The 24,952-nt window shown below is 45.3% G+C and overlaps 1 pseudogene; it reads left to right on the top strand.

Annotated features, from left to right (window-relative positions):
• Positions 1-14,809: 14,809 nt before the first annotated feature.
• On the top strand, positions 14,810-23,068 carry LOC135574126 (mirror-image polydactyly gene 1 protein-like; annotated as a pseudogene).
• Positions 23,069-24,952: the final 1,884 nt, after the last annotated feature.

The raw sequence follows: 24,952 nt of genomic DNA, 5'->3' as shown, positions 1-24,952 counted from the left end.
TAGATATTCCATAAAAAATGTGCCGTTTCCAGCTACAATAGCCATTTATAACATTAACATGTTATAAGTATTTCTGATCTATTTGATGTTATTTTAATGGACAAAAATGTGCTTTTCTTTCAAAAACAAGGACATTTCAAACTTTTGAACAGTAGTGTATATATTCTCATTCCTTTACTAGATTGTGTGTATTAGGTTTTGTTGTAGAATTGTTAGATATGACCTTTTAGATACTGCTGCACTATTTCACTAGTCTGGCCTTTGAAACCCTTGAGATTAAGTTTATCATGAGTTGATGAGCTATGATATGACCGGTCTCTGCCTTCACCATGGTAGTGATGTCTGAGGTTTACATTTCTTTGTCAACTTTGAAAATGTGCATTGTCCTCCAAGTGGTGTCAACACTCCTATGCGACACTAGTCCCTTAAACGAAGTTACGATGTCTGACGTAAGACAATGTTGAATCAGTATTTTGCTCGGCAATCATTGGTTCTCTGTCTAGCAGAAACAGTTTGTTTCAATTGTGAACCTGGCGGTTCGAGCCCTGAATGCTGATTGGCTGGAAGCTTTGGTATACCACCGGTATGACAAACATGACTTTTTACTGTTCTAATTACGTTGGTAACCAGTTTATGATAGCAGTAAGGCACCTCGGGGGTTTGTGGTGTATGGCCAATCTATCCTCGTTGCGTCATGCCTAACAACATCCCTTAGACGTTTGTATATTGGCCACATACCACACCCCCTCAGGCCTTATTGCTTAAATGTATGTCACTTAAAACATAAAAATGTGCCCTTTGAACAAGTATAGCTAGCTATGTCACAGTCTCAGGCAGAACATTGGGCGACTGTCACCTATTGTGGCTGAGAAATGACTTTCACAAAGCTCTGCGTCACTCCTCATGGCCGGCCTTTGTTTTCCCTCTTTGATCCCCTCACACACCTCCTGCTACCTCTTTGCCCTCCATTTATAATGGTTAATGTTACACGCAGATCAATATTTGTCCCTTCAGATGTATTTTTGCCTGTCTATTCAGCATTTTGTCAGTTTTGACGCTAGATGAAATATGGAACAGAAAAGTGCAAAGTTCAGTTATTGCACAAAGGCTGAAATGTGTCCTGGCTGGCTCTATGCTCCATAGATTTAATGGAATGGAATTCAACCCTGTATTCACCTTTCTTTTAAAAGATTTTTGTTTAAAATACCCTTTATAAATGATGTATTTGCTTTCTTTTATGAATAGCACCATGTCCAAAAATGTAGCACTGGCATGTAAAACTAGGCTATGTAAGAAGCCTTTGTGGAGAAGTTTGTGTGTAATGTTGTTGGTAGTATGTCTCAGAAAGAAGCAGTTGGCGGTGACTTATTTTGGAATGGTAAATATGAAACTTGTGATTCCATATCAGTTGATTCAAATTAGAAATGTTGTTACTACTTTTTAGCAGTAATAATATATGTTATTACAATGTTACCACTGTTATTGCAATAGTCGAATCAATAAACTACAAATGAAAGTGTAATAAACTTAATAAAGCAATTCCAGATGCCATAGGTGGTCCTGTTGTGGAGCAAACTAGGAACAATGTATCCAAATCTTTTGATCCTAGTCAAGTCCATCCCACGCCTTCCAACAGGCAGCCAATGACAATCATCTGTCTCAGCAGGTGCCCTCTCCAGGTGTTAGTGTTTCATCCCGTAAGATGTCTGTTTACCTAAACCACCAAATAGGCCTACATCCTCCATCCATCTGCATTTTACTGGACGGAAAACCATAAGCACGCCGCCACACAATTAAACCTGCTTTAAGTTCCTCTCCAGATTAATGTCCGTATCAAAATTCATAAAGAATAGTGAGAAGATGTGAGGCCTGAGCTGGAAGATTCACAGGGATTTTGTATGAAGCCCATTTAATCAGGATAACGCTGTTATTAATATTCATCAAGTCAGCTGGAATACCAATGACAAGACTGTGGAATCTGGAAACTTTTACTGCAGTAAATGTATTAAATGCAGCTTAAAAAATGAATGGAATTTTGTTTATATTAGGGGGTGGGTGGTGGGATGCAAAACCCAGTATTGGTCGACTGAGATTGGGTTTAGATATTTCCTTTTGAAGAATTCCATCTTTGACAGACTTCAAAAGAATTTTCAATGAATGCAACGCATGAATGGTCATTTAGAAGGATTTAAAGACATTACACTGCAATAATTGTACATTAATAATAAGTAGCCCACAGAGGCAATTAGCTCAAAGTCAACAATGAAAGAATATGAAGATCACAGAAAGACAGTAAAGGACAAAGAAAAGTTTGAAATGAGGGATAAAGCAGGTTTCATAGTTCAATTGTCATTGATTTTAGTTGAGATCATTTTATTGGGCTACTGATTTTAAAAAACAGCCCTCTCACAATGTTTCTCTTGAAATAATAGTTTAGGATTTCTAGGGTTCTCTTGAAATGCATCCAATTAGGTTCTGTTAACAATACCAGCCTCTTGTATCATGATTGATCAACATGCATACTATTTATGAAAGCCAGACAGTGCCCAACTTTCCTTGTGGGAAGTAATGACCTTGACAAAGAATGACAAAATATAACGGCCAATCACCATGAATGGATTTAGTATGGTGGTTATAGGGTGATTATTGTATTGATTGGTTCACATTTATTCATTGATAAGCAAGTCTGTATTTCTCTCAAATTGCAACTTGAAGATTTGAAAGAGCAACTCCCTGACTCATGTCGTGGTGCCAAACTTCAATGAAAGGAGATAAATAAAGCATATTTTTGAGGGGATGGATTATTGGATCATATTCATTTTATTAGGCCTAAGTCGTTGATGATTAACTGTGTGGAAGCCCACGTCAATCAATGTGTAAAATGTTTATTTTGTCGTCATGTGCCCTTTCTTGTTCCAATCCCATCTCAGTTCCTTCCTCCCCCTAAATAAAAATGATCAGAACATCAAAAGGTCAGGTTTATATGCTGTGTTTTTCTGCTTTTCCTTTATCAAAGCTACTTTCTCATGTTCACGTTAAAGGATTACCAATCTGGTGAGGCATATCTACCACTGCTACCATACCTACCAGCTCAAAAGTCCCTCTCTTTCGATCAAATCCTCCCCAAAAACACTAGCTTTTGCCCAGAGTCTATCACTGAGATTAATGGAGCCCCGTGGTGTCTCCCACAAAAAGCCAGTTGTCCGTTCACGCCTCACTGTGTCAGAGCTGAATAGCCTGTGAGCAGTGTGTGAGCAGTGTGTGCTGGCTTACAACTCAGGGATAACGTTCCACTGGCATCTGCCCTAGAGGGCACCCACCCGCCAAGCACCCAACCTCCCAAGCGCTTTCTTCTTCTCCCTTCTCACTCGCTCAATCTCTATTTCTCCCTCTTCTCCTGGGCCTGTCTCTAGGTCTCCTTCACCCAAACTCTTGGTTGTATGTGGATCCACAAACTTCCTCCTAACCCAAAGCTTTTTTTGTAACAGCTGAAATGTTACATACAATTGTTTATTTCTGTCCTTCAAAAAACATAGCCCTCTTTTAGAAACATTGTTTGTGCCATCCATATACCCAAAAGTGAGAGAGAGAGACACTTCTGCTTTCAATATCCCTTTCTGGATTCTTAATTGATTGTATCTCGATTAGGCTAATTGTTAGTAAGAGATAGCCTTATCTATATGGCTCAAACAATAGAAACCACAGTGTGCCTCTGAAGTTACCCCACCTTCAGAATGCTAAAGCAGCTCCCACACTGCATTTGGTAGTGCTCTGTTCAAGTCGCTTGCTGCAGTCAGTGTGTATTCTAATAGTCTTTTGTCTTAGCCCCTTCACCACTAGATGGTAGCCCTCTCCTACAGTACATATACACACACTCCCTTTGAGCAACAGGCTCTTTCCGCTCCCTCCGCCTGACAGTGAATGTCAATGTTTCCCTTAATTGCTTCCAGTCAGTGTATTTGTTGCTTGCTTATGAATTAACTTGCATTTATGGGAACCAATTTAGCAGCCATCATTTAATTACACCTTAGTAGAGGCTGAACTTTAATTGGTTGGGCTTCCTAACGAGTAAGGAGGATCTGATATGGGGCTTGAGCAGTATTAAACGCCTGTTTACTTTCCTCATAGCGAAAAGCATTAAATGATATCTGCGTGACAGGATTATGATTTGTTAATTGCCGGTATTCATTAGGCCCTGATCAACTGTTAGGTAGAGTAATGGTACACGGTGGAGTGATCAGGGGATAGTTGAGATGACATATGACTTAAATAAAGCACCATTTCCCTCTGCAAATTAAAGCTTCCGGTCTTGTTTTGCTATACTCTGGGAGGTTATTAAAGATCCTCTTTCTGCCTCTGAGGTTCCCCTGAGATCATATTGACAGGCTATAATTAATACTAACCTTTCCTCTAGGCTAACGTACTGGAAAGTGCCTTTTCTCACTGCTTCCACCTAAATGCATTTTTCCTTTTGAAATGGGTAAATTAATGAAAAATTAATCATATATTTTTCTATATTATTTTCAGCTAATCCTAAAGTCAATGAGGACTGGGGAGTACTGCACCAAAGCTCAGAGACCACCCTGCTGCCACAACTTGGGTAAAGATGCCTTCGAATTATTGTCATCCACTCATACGTGCTTACATTGTATGGCTTTTCACCCCCATGTGACAATTAAAAATTAGTTGTAATGTAATGGGACGTTTATCACTGTAATAATGACTTATTCTTTGAGTTGTGCATTGTAAATCCTAAGCGAATGTTATCTACAATGGTTAAAAGTTGAATGCAAAAACTAAATTGGCTACAAATACAATTACGTGGATTGTGTACACTACACTATGTCAATGTGTATTTTTTTAATTGCAACAAAGGGAATTTTATTTAACATGGTTCTTTCATCCCTCATTCAGACTCAAATCTATTTTTAATTGGCTCGAAATAGACCTACCATGTCATATCAAATGACGCTATGAGCCTTTTTCCAGTTAAAAGATGGTTGAAAAGTTAAGTTGCTTGCATGCTGCTGTGACAGGCTGCCCTGACCCACAACTCACCTGTCAAATCCCTGGCTGTGTGAAATGCTTACTTACAAGCCCTTAACCAAAAATGCAGTTCAAGAAATTGAGTTAAGAAAATATTTACTAAATAGCCTAAAGTATATATTTTTGAAAGGTAACACAAGAAAATGACATAGCATAATTACATAACAATAACCGCATCTCTGTATACCCGTCGCAAGACCCATTGGTTGATGCTTATTTATAAAACCCTCTTAGGCCTCACTCCTCCTATCTGAGATACCTACTGCAGCCCTGATCCTCCACATACATCACCCGTTCTGCCAGTCACATTCTGGTAAAGGTCCCCAAAGCACACACATCCCTGGGTCGCTCCTCTTTTCAGTTCGCTGCAGCTAACGACTGGACCGAGCTGCAACAAACACTCCAACTGGACAGTTTTATCTCCATCTTTTCATTCAAAGACTCAATCATGGACACTCTTACTGACAGTTGTGGCTTCTTTGTGTGATGTATTGTTGTCTCTACCTTGCCCTTTGTGCTGTTGTCTGTGCCCAATAATGTTTGTACCATGTTTGGATCTGCTACCATGTTGTAATACTGCCATGTTGTGTTGATACCATGTTGTGTTGTTACCATGCTATGTTGATGTCTTAGGTCACATTTCATGTAGTGGTGTGTGTTTTGTCATATATATATTATTATTTATTTATGTATATAATATTATTTATATATATTTTTTTATATATATATTTTTATATATATATATTTTTTTTTAAATATATATATATATATATATGTACGTGTGTGTGTGTGTATATGTATGTATGTATATATATATATATATATATATATATATACCCCACCACCCGTCCCCGCACAAGGCCTTTTGCCTTTTGGTAGGCCGTCATTGTAAATAAGAATTTGTTCTTAACTGACTTGTCTAGTTAAATAAATAATTACACTTTTAAAAAACAAGTCTATATACAGGGTGTACCGGCACTGAGTCAATGTGCGGGGGTACAGGTTAGTCAAGGTAATTTGTAAAGTGGGGGGGGGGTTCAATGTTAATAGTCCCGGTGGCCATTTGATTCATTGTTCAGCAGTCTTATGGCTTGGGGATAGAAGCTGTTAAGGAGCTTGGTCCTAGACTTGGCGCTCTGATGCTTGCCGTGCTGTAGCAAAGAGAACAGTTTATGACTTGGGTGACTGGGGTCTTTGACAATTTTTTGGGCCTTCCTCTGACACCGCCTAATATAGGTCCTGGATGTCAGGAAGCTTGGCCCCAGTGATGTACTGGGCCTTACGCACTACCCTCTGTAGCGAGCAATTGCCGTACCAGGCGGTGATGCAACCGGTCAGGATGCTCTCGATGGTGCAGCTGTAGAACCTTTTGAGGATCTGAGGACTCATGCCATCTTTTCAGTCTTTTGACGAAGAAAAGGTGTTGTCATCGCCTCTTCACAACTGTCTTGCTGTGTTTGGACCATGATAGTTTGTTGGTGATGTGGACATCAAGGAACTTGAAACTCTCGACCTGCTCCACTTCAGCCCCGTCAATGTTAATGGGGGCCTGTTTCGGCCCTCCTTTTCCTATAGTCCACGATCAGTTCCTTTGTCTTGCACATATTGAGGGAGAGATTGTTGTCCTGGCACCACAGTGCCAGGTCTCTGACCTCCTCTCTATAGACTGTCTTGTCGGTGATCAGACCTACCACCGTTGTGTCGTCAGCAAACTTAATGAAGTTGTTGGAGTCTTGCTTGGCCACGCAGTCGTGAGTGAACAGGGAGTACAGGAGGGGACTAAACACGCATCCCTGAGGATCAGCGTGGCAGATGTATGGTTACCTACCCTTACCACCTAGGGGGTGGCCTGTTAGGAAGTTCAGGATCCAGTTGCAGAGGGAGGTGTTTAGTTCCAGAGTCCTTAGTGATGAGCTTTGTGGGCACTATGGTGTTGAATGCTGAGCTGTAGTCAATGAACAGCATTCTCACATAGGTGTTCTTTTTGTCCAGGTGGGAAAGGGCAGTGTGGAGTGCGATTGAGCATCTGAGCTCAAGCCATACTCAACTATAAACTCACTACCATCCATGCAATGTAATATAAATGGATTTTATCAGTATTCTAAATCATGTTGAATTCATTTGAGTTAATGTTGAATTTATGTGAAATCTTTCATGGGATTTTCAGTTGTCCAAATTGTCAATAAGTTCCTTTCGTTTTTATGTTACTTTATTTCAGTACTGACTCGGCAGCCATTTTGGGAACAACATCAAATATTTTTGTGCCAGACAAAGACTAGCCATAAGGTATCTGACGTCTTGAATTTGATTATTCATCTTCCAGTCTTCCTGTCTGTCAAGACATACAATAATAAATAGGCATTTTTTTGAATGGATATCTTTCTTCAGTGCTTGAGTGCTGAACTGGCTGTACTTACATTGTTGCAATAGCACATGATAGGCCTTTTTTGTCCACTGGCACTTCAATATTTGTCTCTGCCTGTTTACACGCTTGCTTTAGTGTAAATGCTGTTCCATGTGATACATAAACATTTATCTACGTGTGTAAATCACCTCCAGCCATGGTGTCACCATCTAATAACCGATACCTAGACCGTACGCAATCATATGGCACTGCCACTATTTAGATAAACTGGTTGGAATGAAAATGACAGATAAGCAGAGTATTTACTCACCCTTCACCAGGAACACTGATATATAAATGTATTCAGCTCAAATATACATTTGGGCTGTAGCTAAAACACTTCAAACCCTGCCAGCCAAACGGCTACTAATGACGGTTATTAGCAGATTACATTTGACGGCGAGCAGAGTTGTGTTTTGCTGTGATATCCCAGCGAGCCGGGAGGATCTCCAAAAGGAGAGCCCCGCCCCTCCTCATCATATGTCTTCTTGACTTTTCCACTATATACCAGATAAAACACCGTCCAGTCTTTTTGAGTTGATATTGCTCTGGCTTGAAAGGAGAGTCTTCCTCAGGTTTTCCCATAGGAAATAGACCAGGGCCATCCACTGTCAGATAAAGAAATCGTGAGGGACACTGTTTTTTAAAAGTGGAACAATATTGTCATGTACGGTGTTGAGGATGCACTTTGATGTTTTATTTCTATTCGCACACCGCTAATGTTTGTCCGTTTTCTTTTCTTACCACATGTAATTTAATCAGTGAGTGAAATGCTACCTTAAACAGACGGTTATACTTGGTATGGGCAGTTATCTTAAAATAATTCAAGAAGCAACCCAGGTTTAGGACCAATGTATCCCAAAAAGTCCCATATTTGCAGTGCGACAAAGGGGTTATATAACCTCATTTGGTGTTTGCATTGGTGAGTCTTAAAGAGAATAATGATAATTGTCTGCAACAATTCAGGGAGAAGGACCCTAGCAACAAAACTACAACGAGGAGGCAGACCTCCCTGCTCCTGACTTCAAAACCTGACCTTTCACAAATTAATTGTCACTGCTAAGCTGTAGCTTCTTTTGGACATAGTGGTAGACTGGAGGGGCAATTCTGCGGCCCGGGATCCTTCATCACAACGCATGCTTTAAAAAAAAGAAAAACATTCGATGCTCTTTAAACCAGTTTATTTTGAATTTGACGCCATTTGAATTGCATTGATGCTAAAGCAATACATCTGTTTTATTCCTTAATGTGTATTTCATAACAGTAAAGAGAGGTAATTTGTCATGCACCACTTGTAAGGTAATCATACTTTAAGGAAGTTTCTTTGACGTTATGTAAAGCTGACAGAATCACAAATTGACCTTTTGTAATATGACTTTTAAATAAAATCATTTTAGCTTATTTTCCATCAGGTTTGGGAATTAGAATTTGACTTGAAAGCATTGATTGTTACTTTACCATGCTGGTTACTGAACATTTACTTGATCACTGCCTAAAGATCCTAGCAGACTGGCCCTAGTATTTGTCTGGCGCCTACACTGTATGTTACTCTCTCTCTCTTTGTTCTTTCTCTCCCTCTTCCCTCTCTTCCCGCTGCCTCTGTTTTCTTTCTCTGTTCTCTCTCTCTCTTCTCCCCTCTCTCTCTGTTCTCTCTCTCTCTCTCTTCTCCCCTCTCTCTCTGTTCTCTCTCTCGTCTCTCCCTCTCTCTCTGTTCTCTCTCTCTCTCTTCTCCCCTCTCTCTCTGTTCTCTCTCTCTTCTCCCCTCTCTCGTTGTTCTCTCTCTCTCTCTTCTCCCCTCTCTCTCTGTTCTCTCTCTCGTCTCTCCCTCTCTCTCTGTTCTCTCTCTCTCTCTTCTCCCCTCTCTCTCTGTTCTCTCTCTCTTCTCCCCTCTCTCTCTGTTCTCTCTCTCTTCTCCCCTCTCTCTCTGTTCTCTCTCTCGTCTCTCCCTCTCTCTCTGTTCTCTCTCTCTCTCTTCTCCCCTCTCTCGTTGTTCTCTCTCTCTCTCTCTTCTCCCCTCTCTCTCTGTTCTCTCTCTCGTCTCTCCCTCTCTCTCTGGCTCAGCTCTCAACAGAAACATTGACAGAGCACCATGTAGTTCTCTGCCAGCACCAGTCACTCAGCCTCTCTGCATTCCCTTGTGGAAGATAGCCAGCCGTTTCCTCAAGAAGCCCCCTTACCCCTCCCCAAAATAACAGAAAATAGCTATTCCACCAGCTCATAATTCACTGGGCCTTTAAGTGGAACAATATTGTCATGGACGGTGTTGAGGATGCGCTTTGATGTTTTATTTCTATTCACACGCCACTAATGTTTGTCCGTTTTTTTCTTTTCTTACCACATGTAATTGAACAATTTTATCATAATTTGCAGTGGGCTGTCACGCCCTTACCATAGAGAGCTCTCGGGGTTCTCTATGGTGTTTTAGGTCAGGGCGTGACTCGGGGGTGTTCTAGTCATTTTATTTCTATGTTGGTGTTTTAGTATGGTTCCCAATTAGAGGCAGCTGATTATCGTTGTCTCTAATTGGGGATCATACTTAAGTTGTCCATTGTTCCCACCTGTTTTGTGGGATATTGTTCGTTAGTGTTTTGAGCACTACGGCGTTCACATTCGTGTTATGTTTATTGTTTTTGTAGTTTCTCTGTGTAATAAAGTATGTGGAACTCAACTCACCTTGGTCCGTTCCTATCGACGATCGTGACAGAATATCCCACCAAACAAGGACCAAGCAGCGTGCTATGGAGGCAAAAGTGAGTTGGACATGGGAGGAGATCCTGGGAGGATGTGAGACCCTTCCTTGGAGGGAGTCGCCAAGGAATCTGGAAGGACAGCGACGACGCCGGGGTCCACGGCCACAGAAACCCAAAGATTTATTTTGGGGGGGCACAAGGGGGGTCGGCTGAGCAGAGGAGAGAGCCAGAGACCGTCTGGGAGTCGATAAAGGAGTTTAATGAGGGATACCGAAGAGAGGTGTTAGCAAGGAGTATGCTGCAGCCAGGCGTTTGGAAGAGCGTGTCATCAGTCTTGTGCCACCTATGCCGGCTCCACACACCAGACCTCCAGTGCGCCTCCCCAGCCCGGTACGTCTTGTGCCGGCTCCCCGCACTCGCCCTGAGGAGCGTGTCATCAGTCCGGTGCAACCTGCGCCGGTGCCCAGTCCAGGCACGGTGTCCAACCAAGCTCCATGCCCGGAGCCTTCCTCTGCGCCGATGCCCAGTCCAGGCACAGTATCTAGTCTCGCTCCAAGGCCGGAGCCTTCCTCTACGCCGATGCCCAGTCCAGGCACGGCATCCAACCCAGCTCCAAGGCCGGAGCCTTCCTCTGCGCCGATGCCCAGTCCAGGCACGGCATCCAACCCAGCTCCAAGGCCGGAGCCTTCCTCTGCGCCGATGCCCAGTCCAGGCACGGCATCCAACCCAGCTCCAAGGCCGGAGCCTTCCTCTGCGCCGATGCCCAGTCCAGGCACAGTATCCAGTGCCGCTCCATGGCCGGAGCCTTCCTCTGCGCCGATGCCCAGTCCAGGCACAGTATCCAGTGCCGCTCCATGCCCGGAGCCTTCCTCTGCGCCGATGCCCAGTCCAGGCACAGTATCCAGTCTCGCTCCAAGGCCGGAGCCTTCCTCTGCGCCGATGCCCAGTCCAGGCACGGCATCCAACCCAGCTCCAAGGCCGGAGCCTTCCTCTGCGCCGATGCCCAGTCCAGGCACGGCATCCAACCCAGCTCCAAGGCCGGAGCCTTCCTCTGCGCCGATGCCCAGTCCAGGCACGGCATCCAACCCAGCTCCAAGGCCGGAGCCTTCCTCTGCGCCGATGCCCAGTCCAGGCACAGTATCCAGTGCCGCTCCATGGCCGGAGCCTTCCTCTGCGCCGATGCCCAGTCCAGGCACAGTATCCAGTGCCGCTCCATGGCCGGAGCCTTCCTCTGCGCCGGGGCCCAGTCCAGGCACAGTATCCAGTCCCGCTCCAAGGACGGAGCCTTCCTCTGCGCCGGTGCCCAGTCCAGGCACGGCATCCAACCCAGCTCCATGCCCGGAGCCTTCCTCTGCGCCGGTGCCCAGTCCAGGCACGGTGTCCAGTCCCGCTCCAAGGCCGTAGTCTTCCTCTGTGCTGGTGCCCAGTCCAGGCACGGTGTCCAGTCCCGCTCCAAGGCCGGAGCCTTCCCCTGCACCGGTGCCCAGTCCAGGCACGGTGTCCATGCACAGTGTCCAGTCCCGCTCCAAGGCCGGAGCCTTCCCCTGCGCCGGTGCCCAGTCCAGGCACGGCATCCAACCCAGCTCCAAGGCCGGAGCCTTCCTCTGCGCCGGTGCCCAGTCCAGGCACGGCATCCAACCCAGCTCCAAGGCCGGAGCCTTCCTCTGCGCCGGTGCCCAGTCCAGGCACGGCATCCAACCCAGCTCCAAGGCCGGAGCCTTCCTCTGCGCCGGGGCCCAGTCCAAGCACGGCATCCAACCCAGCTCCAAGGCCGGAGCCTTCCTCTGCGCCGATGCCCAGTCCAGGCACAGTATCCAGTCCCGCTCCAAGGCCGGAGCCTTCCTCTGCGCCGATGCCCAGTCCAGGCACGGTGTCCAGTCCCGCTCCAAGGCCGGAGCATTCCCCTGCACCGGTGCCCAGTCCAGGCACGGTGTCCATGCACGGTGTCCAGTCCCGCTCCAAGGCCGGAGCCTTCCCCTGCGCCGGTGCCCAGTCCAGGCACGGTGTCCAGTCCCGCTCCATGGCCGGAGCCTTCCTCTGCGCCGATGCCCAGTCCAGGCACAGTATCCAGTCCCGCTCCATGGCCGGAGCCTTCCTCTGCGCCGGTGCCCAGTCCAGGCACGGCATCCAACCCAGCTCCAAGGCCGGAGCCTTCCTCTGCGCCGATGCCCAGTCCAGGCACAGTATCCAGTCCCGCTCCATGCCCGGAGCCTTCCTCTGCACCGATGCCCAGTCCAGGCACAGTGTCCAGTCCCGCTCCAAGGCCTGAGCCTTCCCCTGCGCCGGGGCCCAGTCCAGGCACAGCATCCAACCCAGCTCCATGGCCGGAGCCTTCCTCTGCGCCGATGCCCAGTCCAGGCACAGTGTCCAGTCCCGCTTCAAGGCCTGAGCCTTCCCCTGCGCCGGGGCCCAGTCCAGGCACAGCATCCAACCCAGCTCCATGGCCGGAGCATTCCTCTGCGCCGATGCCCAGTCCAGGCACAGTATCCAGTCCCGCTCCATGGCCGGAGCCTTCCTCTGCGCCGATGCCCAGTCCAGGCACAGTATCCAGTCCCGCTCCATGGCCGGAGCCTTCCTCTGCGCCGATGCCCAGTCCAGGCACAGTATCCAGTCCAGCTCCATGGCCGGAGCCTTCCTCTGCGCCGATGCCCAGTCCAGGCACAGTATCCAGTCTCGCTCCATGGCCGGAGCCTTCCTCTGTGCTGGTGCCCAGTCCAGGCACGGTGTCCAGTGCCGCTCCAAGGCCGGAGCCTTCCCCTGCACCGGTGCCCATTCCAGGCACGGTGTCCAGTCCCGCTCCAAAGCCGGAGTCTTCCTCTGTGCTGGTGCCCAGTCCAGGCACGGCGTCCATGCACGGCGTCCAGTCCTGCTCCATGGCCGGAGCCTTCCTCTGTTCCGGTGCCCAGTCCGGGCACAGTGTTCAGCCCGGCTCCATGGTCTAGGCGGGTGCTAAGTCCCGCACCGGAGCTGCCACCGACGCTAGTCACCCCCCACCCCCCCACCCCACCTTTCGGAGGGGTGACTAGTACACAGTACACCTTTCGGGGGGTACTGCCACACCCTGACCATAGAGAGCCCTCAGGGTTCTCTATGATGCTTTAGGTCAGGGTGTGACTTGGGGGTGTTCTAGTCGTTATATTTCTATGTTGCTGTTTTAGCATGGTTCCCAATTAGAGGCAGCTAATTATCGTTGTCTCTAATTGGGGATCATACTTAAGTTGTCCATTGTTGCCACCTGCGTTGTGGGATATTGTTTTCAGTTAGTGTCCTATGTGCGCTCTGTACTGGACGTTTGTTTATTCTTTGTTGGTTTTGTTAAGTTTCACTTTGTAATAAAGTATGTAGAACTCTACGCACGCTGCGCCTTGGTCCGCTCCTTTCGACAAACGTGACATGGCCAATGTGTTACCATTTTCCCACAACTTGCGAAAGCTATTGAACCAGAAGTGGCCCAACATTACTTGTACTTTCAGCATTTGTACCCTATTAGCTTCATGGTTCTGTCATCTCGTTAACTTTAGTCCTCCAGTATTTAAGACCCATAGTGGGACAGAGTCGGACATCTACATCTCCATCACCTCAGACCCACCACAGGAGATCTCCTTCACCCTATGCCCACCACAGGAGATCTCCCTCACCCCATGCCCACCACAGGAGATCTCCTTCACCCCATGCTCACCACAGGAGATCTCCTTCACCCCAGGACCACCACAGGAGATGTCCTTCACCCCAGGACCTCCACAGGAGATCTCCTTCACCCTATGCCCACCACAGGAGATCTCCCTCACCCCATGCCCACCACAGGAGATCTCCTTCACCCCATGCTCACCACAGGAGATCTCCTTCACCCCAGGACCACCACAGGAGATGTCCTTCACCCCAGGACCACCACAGGAGATCTCCTTCACCCCATGCCCACCACAGGAGATCTCCTTCACCCCAGGACCACCACAGGAGATGTCCTTCACCCCAGGACCTCCACAGGAGATCTCCTTCACCCTATGCCCACCACAGGAGATCTCCCTCACCCCATGCCCACCACAGGAGATCTCCTTCACCCCATGCCCACCACAGGAGATCTCCTTCACCCCAGGACCACCACAGGAGATCTCCTTCACCCCATGCCCACCACAGGAGATCTAATGTAGCCTCTTTTGTGTGTGTAGGGGGGGTCTGGTAACGAGCAGTTCCAGACTGATTTACCTATTTCTACAACATAAAGATGTACCACTGTATCTTTGTCCTCTTGTCAAGATCTTCAGTTATGGTCACATGATATGGCATCAGATCTGACGGTCTTATGATAGATAGATAGATAGATTAGATAGATAAAGGGTATAATACATTATGAGGCATTGTTGCATTCTCAGCTTTAATAAGAACTGAATCATACTCCTGGCTACAAGAGGGAAGTCATTTACATGGCAATACACTTCCGTAATACCTTAATATTACCTTAAAGGTCAACTGTATGATTTGCCTAATATAACAAAGTAAATAAAGACACTGTAATATGCCTGAAAGAGGGGAAATTGCATCCCCTGTGTATTTGATAATTGTGTGTCTGTTTCGTAGGAGACAAGGCTAAAACTCATTTGTGTTGCTGTTCGCTCTCAAGTTTTAATACGGTTGTTTCTCTCTAATCACATGTTCTATCTCATAATGCAGTATGTAAGAGGACCACGGAAACACTAAAGTTAACATCAGTTCCTTCGACTCCAAAAAGCAAAGCCTCGTCCTGGACAGAGAGAAGGATTTGACCTTCCTGCTGAAGGAGATCTCCAATAAGAAGGTAGGCAGAAATGTACAAGGATTCTTGCCCAGCTAGATACAGGTCCTAGCTAAATGCAAAACATTTTGCATCGTTTTTTCCCAGTTTTTACTTTGAGAAACAAATATCCTTTGTCTGATGTTCTGTATTTCCTCAGTGTAAAGTACACAAATTGATTTCACACAATGAAATATCTTGGGAGTATGAAAACCCTCAATTTAAAGACTATTTAGGTCTTTAGAAAGCTAAATGAATTGGAAAAATGCTGCTAAAAATAGCTCAGTCAGTTCTGACATCACATTAGCCTTGTATGTTCTCCTGGTTCCTGTATTAGGTAGATACCCCCACTCTCCTCTTCCTCCTCTTTAAATATATTATTGTGTTGTCTGTCATAGCTTCCAGCTACTGAGTGTCCACTCCTCTTGTCTGTCCACAAGCTTTTTCCCAACACCACCACTATTTCCATGTCCAAGGCACAGACCTATGACTATCTGGTTATTGCTGTCCTTTCCTGTGTTTGGTCTGGAGCGTGCTGAGTGTCCCTCTGTGTACAGGCTGTCTCCTCTGCAGCTGAGCGGCTGTTAGAGAGGCTGTAGCCACGTAGAGGCCCTCTGAAACGGCTATAATTGATGCCTCTGGTTTGCAAGTAGCTGTGACTTCTGACAGAAAGTCAGGAACATTTCCCAAGGGTCTGTTTTTGCTGGCAGAGCCTTGAGAGCCAACTCTGAGGACTGACTGAGGCATGTTTTCAAAGTGTGGGGTGGGGGGAACACCAACTCAGATTTAAATATTTTTGCTCCTTCACTAAAACCTTGTAAAATATCACTCCCACAAGATTTATAGGAGTTCAATAGCATCTGGCATCTGAAATATTGGCATCTAAAATAATGTAATGTAGAGGCTCCATTGTGTAATTTGTTACAAAATGCCTGAGAGATCATATAATCTATATACTATTTATATGTATCACCGCCCAGGAAACTGCCCAGGAAACCACAACAGTTATTTAGTATGTTGTCAAGAATACAGGATGGAGTCAGGTGTCTATCGGGTGTTTTGCATGAGGTTTCTGCTACTGTCTGTGAGTGAGGATAGTTAGTAAATATGTCTGGACACGGAATGACAGGCTGCACATCTCAGCATTGGTTGGGGTTAATTCCATTTTCAATTCATTAAACCAATTCATGAATGCAAAAATTTGAATTGATAGTGACAAGATATTTTTCAATTCATGAATGTGAATTAAAAATTATACTTAGCATAGAAATGACCCTGGCCAACTTTGGTGTATGGCTTCTCTGGGAGCTCCAGGACAAGTTGGTCATGAGGGAGAAGGAGCGGGAGAGCAGGTTGGTGGACGCTGAACTGCTGGAGACTGAACTGGAGGACCGGCCTGTGAGAAGGCCGGAGGTACGGTATGAAGGGGGGAGAGGCTAGGAGAGGGACAAACCCCAGGCCTGAGAGAAGGCTGGAGGTACGTTATGGAGGGGGGGACAAACCCCAGGCCTGAGAGAAGGCAGGAGGTACGTTATGGAGGGGGGACAAACCCCAGGCCTGAGAGAAGGCTGGAGGTACGTTATGGAGGGGGGACAAACCCCAGGCCTGTGAGAAGGCTGGAGGTACGTTATGGAGGGGGGGACAAACCCCAGGCCTGAGAGAAGGCAGGAGGTACGTTATGGAGGGGGGACAAACCCCAGGCCTGTGAGAAGGCTGGAGGTACGTTATGGAGGGGGGAGAGGCTAGGAGAGGGACAAACCCCAGGCCTGAGAGAAGGCTGAGGGTACAGAATGGGGGTGCGACAAACCCCAGGCCTGAGAGAAGGCTGAGGGTACAGAATGGGGGTGCGACAAACCCCAGGCCTGAGAGAAGGCTGAGGGTACAGAATGGGGGTGCGACAAACCCCAGGCCTGAGAGAAGGCTGAGGGTACAGAATGGGGGTGCGACAAACCCCAGGCCTGAGAGAAGGCTGAGGGTACAGAATGGAGGTGCGACAAACCCCAGGCCTGCGAGAAGGCTGAGGGTACAGAATGGAGGTGCGACAAACCCCAGGCCTGAGAGAAGGCTGAGGGTACAGAATGGAGGTGCGACAAACCCCAGGCCTGAGAGAAGGCTGAGGGTACAGAATGGAGGTGCGACAAACCCCAGGCCTGAGAGAAGGCTGAGGGTACAGAATGGAGGTGCGACAAACCCCAGGCCTGAGAGAAGGCTGAGGGTACAGAATGGGGGTGCGACAAACCCCAGGCCTGAGAGAAGGCTGAGGGTACAGAATGGGGGTGCGACAAACCCCAGGCCTGAGAGAAGGTTGGAGGTAGGAGGGGTCAGGGTGAAGAGGCTAGGGGAGAGGAAAGACAAATGATGGGTCATTCAGTACAGACAATACAGTACAGACAGTGAGGATGAAAGCATCTCAAAGAAAGCCTATTATCTGATCATTGATTGTCATTTTAATCCTGATGAACTTGTTATTAAAAAAAACGAAGATATTGACTGTGGCAAGCAATTATCAATTTGTTTTATATGCAACTTAAGTATCAAAACGAATTAGATTACATTGTAACGAACAAATCATATTTGTTAATGTGATTTAACCGCTCCCAGCCTTCACAGAACAAATATTTGAATTTTGCTGAGCAAATTTCTTTTTTTGACAATTGTTTTTTGGGGGGGTGAGTTCTCTCCTCAACCCATCTAATAATTAATGAAAATACCAGACGTATATCGAGCAACAAGTCCAGCAGCCCCAATTGCATTTAATAAAATTAGCTTGTGTGTTGTGTAGCCTATTTGCCATCCTCATTTCAATATGATTTGCATGGCTCAGGGAAGGGGATGTTTAATGAGCAAATTCCAGCTAAAATGCTATATTGATTTTCTTACTGAACTTTGTAATGGCTTATGGCGAGGCTCACTGTTTATCATTAAGCCATCTCAGTGAGAGAAGAGAGGAATTAGCTGTTGATGGATCTCTGGGCTCCTTCGTAGTGGGATTAACAAAGGGATCTGAAGACAGTGGTAACCCCACAATCTGCTGGTTTTTAGGCAGACAGCAGACAGCGCGGGAATGTAGGATCCTGGGTCAGGTGTAAAATGAATGAAAATCTGTCCCTGCCAGTCTACAGAGTCTGTGTCAATAAGAAAAGTTATATCTTCAACAGTGGGACAGACATAATTACACAGTCATCATAAAAGCACTCATAGATGGCCAATTATTATTATGTTTTAACTCTGTATGATGTAGGGCTGACTCAATTTAGTCAACTGGTCGATGTTTGGTCGATAGGCTGTTGGTCGATCGATAAACTTTTAGTCGAGCAGCTGCAAAAAAATGTTTTAAATGTATGGCACATGTCTTGATTAACGCCTGTCTCAGTGGAATAATCCATTGCAGAGGCCACGCGGGTGGCACACCAGTATTACCAGTAGTACATTTACCTTCATTCCCATCATCTACAATGTTTGTTTGGTTACCGTCATTTCTGTTAATGCATTCAGTATATTTTTATTCCAGTCTTTTACAGTTCTCATTGTCGGAGTGGACACTTTGCTTGCAGAGAGCACAACCTAGGCTACACTTCTGAAAAACAAGTTGGATTTAATTAAATGAACAAGTTGTCAATTTAGTTATTGTCTTTTGTTTGGAGCGCTCCTATGTTGAGTAAGGACCTGATGATGCATAGAAGTAGGCCTAGGTTACCTGCCCTGCGTGCAAATGTAGGCCTGTAAATGTGCCCATTTGGGGATCTGGTAGTATTTCTGATTGTCTTAACTCACTACCACTAATGAGCAGTGGAGCTTCTCAAAGTAATTTTTCTTCACCTCAAACAGCAAGTAAACAAAGTCTGTTTTTACATCCATTGAGAATTACAAAAGTTCCTCAATGTAGCCTATTTGATATATCTTTCCAGCTCTCTCGATTTCTATCTGCAGGCTGAAATGTTTGTATTTCTTGGCTTTATGTAGGCTATTTTTACATAGTTGGCAATGGAAATATAAATTACTTTTACATTTGTATAATTTAGATTTCGATATAATTTTTATTAATCACATGACAATGATTTTGAGATACAAAGACTTTGCGACCAGGCAGTTTGCGACCAGGCAGTTGGTCAAAAGAACAGACGACTCTTGGTCGAGCAATTTTTTTGTTTGTTGGGGACAGCCCTAGTATGATGTCATCAAAACTCATACTCATTTTGGCAACACATTAGACAAATCATTTCACAGCTCACTCTCAATAAAACCTGTCCAGTTTTCAAACATTACAAGAACACAATGTGTTTTGGCTTGAAAAGGTTTGTTAAACCTTGTATTGAGTTAGGGTTAAGGACCGGCCAATCTCTTAACCATTCTAAGATGATAAGTACTTGGTAATGTGACAAAATGTAAACTGTTTCTTTATTGATTGGGACACCTATATGTCTAGCATGTGTGGAGACCACCACACCACTTCACTTCCCCACTAAATGAGTTTGACTGGAGTTAATACCAGTGCCGATGTGTATCAGTGGCAATAACCTCCTTTCACAGGGAGCTTAGCATTGTTATTGAGAAGAAACTAATAACAATGCTTCCTCTTTCTATCTCTCTTTCACTTTCCCTCCCTCTCTGTCTCTTTCTCTCCCTCCCTCTCTGTCTCTTTCTCTCCCTCCCTCTCTGTTTCTTTCTCTCCCTCCCTCTCTGTCTCTTTCTCTCCCTCTATCTCTATTTCTTTCTCTCCCTCCCTCTCTGTCTCTTTCTCTCCCTCTCTGTCTCTTTCTCTCCCTCCCTCTCTGTCTCTTTCTCTCCCTCTATCTCTATTTCTTTCTCTCCCTCCCTCCGTCTCTTTCCCTCCCCCTCTGTCTCTTTCTCTCCCTCTATCTCTATTTCTTTCTCTCCCTCCCTCTCTGTCTCTTTCTCTCCCTCCCTCTCTCTCTTTCCCTCCCTCTCCGTCTCTTTCCCTCCCTCTCTGTCTCTTTCCCTCCCTCTCCGTCTCTTTCCCTCCCTCTCTGTCTCTTTCCCTCCCTCTCCGTCTCTTTCCCTCCCTCTCTGTCTCTTTCCCTCCCTCTCCGTCTCTTTCCCTCTCTCTCCGTCTCTTTCCCTCCCTCTCCGTCTCTTTCCCTCCCTCTCCGTCTCTTTCCCTCCCTCTCTGTCTCTTTCCCTCCCTCTCCGTCTCTTTCTCTCCCTCCCTCTCCGTCTCTTTCACTCCCTCTATCTCTATTTCTATCTCTATTTCTTTCTCTCCCTCCCTCTCTGTCTCTTTCCCTCCCTCTCCGTCTCTTTCCGTCCCTCTCCGTCTCTTTCACTCCCTCCCTCTCCGTCTCTTTCCCTCCCTCTCCGTCTCTTTCCCTCTCTCTCCGTCTCTTTCTCTCCCTCCCTCTCCGTCTCTTTCCCTCCCTCCCTCTCCGTCTCTTTCTCTCCCTCCCTCCCCGTCTCTTTCTCTCCCTCCCTCTCCGTCTCTTTCTCTCCCTCCCTCTCCGTCTCTTTCTCTCCCTCTCTGTCTCTTTCTCTCCCTCTATCTCTATTTCTTTCTCTCCCTCTATCTCTATTTCTTTCTTACAATTTGTTCTGCCTTTCTATTACTATTTCTCTCTCACTTTCTCTTCCCCCACCATCTCCTCCCTCTCTCTTCATCCCTCAGCCCTATAGTGGAGGAGATCAACCAGTCTCAGAGCGATAGGGACCAGGCGGCGATGGCCTGGCTGTGTCTGTCAAATGAAGAGAGGGACGAGGCCCTACACCGGGCCAAGCGGCTGCAGCAGGCGGCAGCCGAGTACGTACTATATTACCCCAACACACCACAACATAGCATACCCTAACAGACCACAGAACAGAGTTGGGGTCGATTCCATGTCAATTCAGGAATTAAACATAAATCAAATTTTCACGTTTCTTCTTTCCTCAGCCCTGGCACAGAAACCCATTCTGCTTAACTCATTCGCCATTCTCTCTCCCTCTTCTCTGACTGACTGCATTTCAATTCAGTCAATTTAGAATGTAATTTACCTTTCAATTTCAAATTGCAATTACTTTTCAATAAGGAAAATTGGAATTGATTTCCTGAAATTAATTAATTGAAATGGCATGGTTGACCCCAACCCTGCCACACAGGGCCACTCTGATTAGCTAACAGACCTCTCTCCCTCTGCTCTCACGGTCACTCACAACATCAGCAGTATGTAGAAAAGTTGGGAAATAGATTGTAGAAGTGAGTAGCATTCAATAAGCATTTTCAATGAGATGCTAAACTGTTATTTCCTCACTCTTTCCCCTTCTTCTTCTTCTTCTTCCCTTTCTATGGAAATGGTGATGGAGAATTTGCTAACATCTATAATGGTCCAGTTTGTTTACTTGCCATTGCAAAGGCAACTCCACTTTGTTCTTCAGGCTGGTCGACAAGGTGAATGAATGGAAGGGGGTGGTTGTAAAACGGGCGGAGGGGATGACAAAAAATCCAATATCCAATGGTTTGGAAATATATTGGAGAGTCCCCTCGTCCTCCGTGCGAGGTTGTCAGTCAAGAGTTGCACTGTATAGGAAATCAATCAAGTCCTTCAGACCTGCCTGTCTGAAGAGGGCTAATTCATGTGATTTTTGTTTTGTTTAGGTGGTTGTTGGACGGGGTTTGGTTGGGTGGTGGAGTCAGTTCTTAACTACCAGAACCTTTCAAATGAAAACTGCATTGTCCACTAGGATGGAGGCAGGCAGGCAATATTTGCTGGTGAAGTTTAGAAGTAATTACATTTCTACTTAAGGGAATATATAACTTTCTGTCAGAAGCAAATCTATATTTCAATAAGCCTTGGTATCTTGGTTGGTGTGAACTCCACACTCCACTTGAAAAATAAATCCCGTTGCTTTTTGTTTCCAAAGCATTCTTTACTATAAACCGTTTGTCAAACAAATGTTTTTCTGTTATTATATTTATTTGATATGACTTTTTATTCTAATTATTTAAATTGTTTAAATTGCCTGGACTTATTGGTTGGCATGAAGAGCATTCAGTTTGTCAGGCTATTTGGCATAAAACAAGGCAATCTAATTAGAAAAACATCCCTTTTCATCTCTTCATGCTTTTCAAGGCGCCGCCCAGCTTTCCTCTTAGTAAGGAAAGGGTAATTGATAGCCGAGCACAATCCCATTATCTGAGCTGGAATATGGAAAGGCATGTTCTGAACCTTTATTCTCCCAGGCAGGCAGGTCAGTGGCAGGCCCACTATGATTGAGTATGTACCTTTATAATGGGAGGTGATCCGTGTAATGCCTTTGTCAATGAGCTGAGGAGTTGTTGTGCTTTCCCTGAGAGGAGAAGACTGACTGACTGGCTGGCTGGCTGCTGGGGAAATCACACGATGTGCATACCAAATGCCACCCTAACCCTATATTAGTAAAAGTAGTACACTATATAGGGAATAGGATTACTTTTGGGACCCATCCATTGGCACTTTAAGGAGAATGACAGGGGTTGAGAGAGAGACAGACAGGGAGAGTGCCAAAATGTGTTATTTTAGTACCTAACTGAAGATTCCACTTCACCTAGATTTAACAAGTGATATCAGTTCATTGAGAGAGGGAGAGCGAGAGAGACTGGCTTGATATCCATGAATCTCGTCACACACTGCTGTAATTATAGTAGTCTTTTCTCTGTAAAGGTGCTCAATCCTGCTACACACCAACAGATGATTCAACCCCTCACCTCAGCACATATGGACAATTGATCCCAGTAGTTATATATAGCAGTAAACATTAATAACTTAACAGTCCTCCTCCCTCCGTGGCAAATATACTGGGTATTATCGGGGGGAATAATGGCTGGGGTCTGGTGGCACTTTTAATATGTCGAGGGTGTCTTCTGTTCTTGATCATCGACTCTGAAAACCCCCAGAACAGAACGCAATTATTGGATGTGAGGAAGATTTGGGAAGTGATCTCATTTTGCCGCTCTAAGGAAAGGAAACTGATGGAGCTAACCGGCATGTCTTTTTTCTCGCTCTCAATTCCCTATTTCTCTCTCCTCCTCCTCTGTCTGTCTGTCTGTCCTCTCTCCATCTCTCTCTCTTTCCCCTCTTCTTAGGCTGGAGAATATTAACCCTGAAGGAAGTGATATGGTATGCCCCCCCCTTTGCCCCCCTAGGAGCTCATGTGGGCTCACATTTCTCTCACCAGAATTTCCTCAATTAAAAGGTATCAGGAAACAAAGGAACAAAGGACAGCTAAGCACATTTCAACACTATGATTATTTTAAGGAGGTTGATATTATCTCCTTAAAAAAAAAGATTAAAAGAAAGATATTGCTATTACTCATATTCAGATCTATCCTATACACGTGCACCACTTATGAGAATGTGAGAACTGATATATTTGGTACACATCAACTGCAGCATCTGCATATTGCTTTGTTATGTGTTTTGTTTTGTGTGTTTTTCATATTCATACAGTACCATTCAAACTTTTGGACACACCTACTCATTCAAGGGTTTTTCTTTATTTTTACTATTTTCTACATTGTAGAATCATGGTGAAGACATCAAACTATGAAATAACACATATGGAATCATGTAGTAACCAAAAAAGTGTTGAACAAATTTAGATTCTTCAAAGTAGCCACCCTTTGTCTTGATGACAGCTTTGCACACCTTTGGCATTCTCTCAACCAGCTTCATGAGGGATTTTAGCTTTCATTCTGTGAATATTCTTAAACGTAATATTATATTTACTGTGGTAAATGAAATGGCGTCGAGAGCATGCATAGCTTTATAGCTGAATGGTCAAAGTATGTACAGTTGAAGTCTGAAGTTTACATACACTTAGGTTGGAGTCATTAAAACAAGTTTTTCAACCACTCCACAAATTTCTTGTTAACAAACTATAGTGTTGGCAAGTCGGTTAGGACATCTACTTTGTGCATGACGCAAGACATTTTTCCAACAATTGTTTACAGACAGATTATTTCACTTATAATTCACTGTCAAGTTTACATATACTAAGTTGACTGTGCCTTTAAACAGCTTGTAAAATTCCAGAAAATTATGTCAGGGCTTTAGAAACTTTTGATAAGCTAATTGACATAATTTGAGTCAATTGGAGGTGTACCTGTGGATGTATTTCAAGGCCTACCTTCAAACTCAGTGCCTCTTTGCTTGGCATCATGGGAAAATCCAAAGAAATCAGCCAAGACCTCAGAAAAAGAATTGTAGACCTCCACAAGTCTGGTTCATCCTTGGGAGCAATTTCCATATCACGTTCATCTGTGCAAACAATAGTACGCAAGTATAAACACCATGGGATCACGCAGCCGTCATACCGCTCAGGAAGGAGATGCGTTCTTTATCCTAGAGATGAACGTACTTTGGTGCGAAAAGTCCAAATCAATCCGAGAACAACAGCAAAGGACCTTGTGAAGATGCTGGAGGAAACGGGTACAGAAGTATCTATTTCCACAGTAAAAATGAGTCCTATATTGACATAAACTGAAAGGCCGCTCAACAAGGAAGAAGCCACTTCTCCAAAACCGCCATTAAAAAAGCCAGACTATGGTTTGCAATTGCACATGGGGACAAAGATCGTGCTTTTTGGAGAAATGTCCTCTGGTCTGATGGAGAAAAAAAAATAGAACTGTTCCGGCCATAATAACCATTATGTTTGGAGGAAAAATTGGGAGGCTTGCAAGCCGAAGAACACCATCCCAACCGTGATGCACAGGGGTGGCAGCATCATGTCGTGGGGGTGCTTTGCTGCAGGAGGGACTGGTGCACTTCACAAAATGGATGGCATCACGAGGAAGGAAAGTTATGTGGATATATTACAGCAACATCTCAAGACATCAGTCAGGAAGTTAAAGCTTGGTCGCAAATGGGTCTTCCAAATGGACAACCCCAAGCATACTTCCAAAATTGTGGCAAAATGGCTTAAGGACAACAAAGTCATGGTATTGGAGTGGCCATCACAAAGGCCTAACCTCAATCCTATAGAACATTTGTGGGCAGAACTGAAAAAAGTGTGTGAGCAAGGAGGCCTACAAACCCTACTCAGTTACACCAGCTCTGTCAGGAGGAATGGGCCAAA

Source organism: Oncorhynchus nerka, linkage group LG12 (assembly GCF_034236695.1).
Source record: "Oncorhynchus nerka isolate Pitt River linkage group LG12, Oner_Uvic_2.0, whole genome shotgun sequence".
Classification (NCBI taxonomy): Eukaryota; Metazoa; Chordata; class Actinopteri; order Salmoniformes; family Salmonidae; genus Oncorhynchus; species Oncorhynchus nerka.
This window is presented reverse-complemented; position numbering and strand designations above follow the sequence as displayed.